Source organism: Haplochromis burtoni, unplaced genomic scaffold (genome assembly GCF_018398535.1).
Source record: "Haplochromis burtoni strain Fernald_Lab_line unplaced genomic scaffold, NCSU_Asbu1 Contig_338, whole genome shotgun sequence".
Taxonomy (NCBI): Eukaryota; Metazoa; Chordata; class Actinopteri; order Cichliformes; family Cichlidae; genus Haplochromis; species Haplochromis burtoni.
The window spans coordinates 503,211-507,185 of NW_024582699.1; positions in this window are offsets into that span (position 1 = coordinate 503,211).

A 3,975-nucleotide genomic window follows, 5' to 3' on the forward strand; every position below is an offset into this window, starting at 1 on the left:
CACAATATAGAAAAAAAAAAAAAAAAAGCTTCTTTAAAATGTCGTATGTTCTCCACCATCTTCAGTGTTTTTAGCGTCAGACGTGAAATGCGATAAGCAGAAGCACTCCTGTCCACTTACTTTTGGTCTGTGGCTGTTCATCATGGTTCATGTCAAGTTCATCAGGTTTAAAAAACATAAAAACATGATATCACAACATGCTATGACATTTTAGACAGTTGTGTGCTTTGAAGTTTGGGGAAACCCAATTTCTGTTTCAATTTTGTAACAAATTGCCCGTGATGCACTTCTGAAGTCCATAACTGGGAGAAGAGGCCAAGAAACCATTGGAGGCTCCAGGAAAGTAAATGATCTTAAGCTGTTTTCAAACATGAAATCTGGGCAATGCAGAGAAAATGAAGTCAGGTCATTGCCCATACTTGCCCTTTCTCTCATGTAGCAAGCAGCGGGAGATGGTGCATATCGATACGAGCCAGGCTTGCTTCTTGTTTTCAGTCTGCACACTGAACAATGCTACCAGCTCCTGGAGGTTGCTTCATATTTAGCATTGAGCTATGGCATAGGTAGCAATCGAATCATTAAGAAAGAATCTCAGGTAACCTTAAAGTAGCCTAGCCTTAAAGTGGAGACCGTTAAAGAAGCGAGATGTAGCGTAACGTTTTGGGCAACTTCTTGATGAAAGAAAATCTCCTTGTTATTTTCTTGCTCTTGTCTTAGATTAATCCTCTTTAATAAACTCTGTTTGAGAATCTCTAATATACCTAACTGGACTCAAGGGTACTCTGTTCACCTAAATAATTAGAATAATAAAAACAAAACCTGTAGGTTGTTTAGTATAGTTTTTTTACAGGAAGGTTAACTGAAATACAGTTGTGGTATATTTAGATTTATATAAAATGTTTGTATTTCCAGTTTCGTTATGGAGTTTGTTTGTTGTTGTTTTTTTACAGTGTGAGACTACACATATGACCTGGTGCCTGTTCAGATTTACAAGAGCATTTCTGCCCAACTTCTTGTGTCAGCAAGCTTTGGTGTCGTTCTAGCCTTGGGCGCTTTCTAGCATGCCGTAGCATTTTATCCCAGCCACACAAGCTCTGATAACAGAAGACATGGCGCATTAGTGTAGCATCCTAGCCACCGATGCTAGTAATTCCTGCTTCGATATGAGCGAACCTGAGAAAGATGAGTGAAATATCTTACCCAGCCATGCCTTGATACAGGACTTGACGTATGTGGGAGATAGAGGAAGAATACAGAGACTCTGCGCCTCATCTCTGGGCAGCAGGATTAGAATGTTTACCCACTAATGTGTTTAGCTACGCCGGGGCAAGTAACACACACAAATTGGTGCATACTCTACACATAATATACAGACATAAATGCAGGAACAAACATGTCTTGTGTGTGCCTAATTTCACATACATATATATATATATATATATATACAAAAACACTCTCACACATGTATAGATCCAGTACATTCAGCTGGTCTGGCCTTGTTTTGTGTATTTGTGGGTGCTGAGGTCTGCACCCATCTGCTCTTGTGTGTGTGTAATCTGCCTCAGACAGGCTACAGTGCTTAGAGGGGCCAGACTGCAAACACTGCACTGGGATGAGACACCTGCCACAGGGCTAAGACCAGAGCCCTGACGCACAAACACACACACAGATGGAGAGGCCACGGTTACCAGGGACAAAGCTGTCCACAGTCACTCAATTACTGCCCAAGCGGTGTAGCATTCAGGTGCTTTGTGCCGTTTCAAACCATCGTTTGTTTTGTTTTTTTAATCACAAACTGTTTTTTTAATGCTGCAGTGTGTGGATTTTCTGTCCCTATGTTGTAACCATCAGTCTAATTGGTTGGTATTAATCGGAGGCACACTTGACAGTTCCATAACTACGGCGTTCATAATGCTCCTGTTGAGGAGGGAAAAATCTGTACTTATCCTCGTCTTGAAGTCTAGCTTTGAGCATCTGCTGTCAGAGTGTCACGTCTGAATTTAGCAAATGCCCAGGCACGAGGTGGCTGCGTTCTAAACGCCCAATGCTCAAAGGAGTGTCTGTCGTGCCGCGGCTCGGCGTGCCAAATCAGAGCTGGCTAGGAGCTCCCTATAGGCGAACAGATGGCCATTACTATCATTTATAACTTATTAGTGCCTATAATCCTACCTGCGTCAAACACGCCCCAACGCTTAGGACTGGCTCTCTTTTTTGCCTCATTTAAAACAGTTCTATGTGCCAGAAAAGTCCTTGTCACGATTTTCTCTTCAATCTTTCTGTATTTATAATCTGCAAACTGCGCGGATGACACACGTGCAGAAATATTATGATATGCGGCTATCTCTCGCTTAAAATCAACAGTCAACAGATTGCCCCGTGATGGTGCAGAGCTGGAAACCAACAGTACTGAATGGAAATGCAGACACAACATGTGGTGTGCGGTAATTTTCACCAACTGTAAAGGCTTACAGTGATATTTATTTTCATAACAATGCACCGTTGTCGCCTATATAATGGAATCATTAGGCTAATACGCAGCTCTCCATTTGAAGGCATATGCTGAGAGTGTATGTTACGGATGCCTACAGACACGCTCGTTTCTGCTGATTGATGAATTAGCCGACGCTCATCTTTAACGCGGTGCTTATAGTGCTGAAAATATTGCTTTCTAGCAGATAGCAGCATCCTAACAAAGTCCTTCCTCCTACTTTGTCAGTCTCTCAGTCTGGCTCCACCGAGGCAATCATCAGTGATGCCTCACATTCACCACCCAAGCAGGTGTGGGCATTGACGTTTCTACTGTGAACAGGCTGCATCTGTCATGTGGCAAAGAAGAAATAGCTCCAATCAATGTCCCCCTCGGACACACACACGCACACACAGATACACGTTTCCGCGCGCGCTCCGCGATACGCACACACATGCTCCACATGCACACACCCCAGGCACCACTGTTCTCCAGCAAACAAGGATATGTGGAACAATCATTGTAAACCATCCCGGCCGGCGGTGTGGGGGATCGATGAGACCGCCGTGTATAGAAAGTCAACACGGCCCTTTGCTTCGTCCCTGGACTTCAAAACAGTCGCCGCTCAGAAAGGCCAGAGAAATGCCGAAACCTTTGACTCAGTGTCACACCTCCCATCTGTCGCCATTTTGAGTCAGACACTTTGTTGCAGCCATTTTGTGTCCCAGCCATTTAGCACTCTATTGAGCTTCAGCTGGGGATGCCAAATGGCGCGTGTGAACCCCCTCCACCCCCCCTCCATCATTTGTGACCGGTTTGGATGACAGACAAATAGATGGGCAGACACGCAGGCAGACAGAGAGACAGAAGGAAGGCAGATGACTGGCTTTGATGAGCTTTATGGGGATGTGTGCGGAAAGACAGACAGACGAATGTGTGTCGGCAAACAGACAGACAGATAGACAGACAGAAGGTATACATACATGTGTGTTTGCGTGTGTGTGTGTGTGTGTGTTTGCGTGTGCACGTTGTGTGTGAGCGGATGTCAGACCAGGTTGTGTGTTCCTGCAGTGGCAGAGATGAGAGGGAGAGAACAGGAAGCTGCTCTCCTGGAGACAGATGGACTGCCATGCTGTGGACACTCACGCACACACACACACACACACACACACACACACACGCAGTTGCACAAACTCACACACACTCAGAGTGACACACAACAGTACAGCCAACAAGAGAACATATCAGAGCACGACTGCTGAAAACAGAAAAACACACCAACATGCTAGCCTAAACAGGCATCACGGACACAGATGACGCACATTCGAAATAAAACGGAGGAAATATGCAAACTCTATAAACTGACTTAACAACAAATCACCAGAATTAGCCGCAACCATTGTCTATTTATGTAGCCAAGAACTTCTTCAAGGGACTGAGCCTCGTTTGATTGGCTCGTTGCAAGTTTGTTTGCAGAAAAAAAAAAAAAAAAAAAAATCCATTCTGTG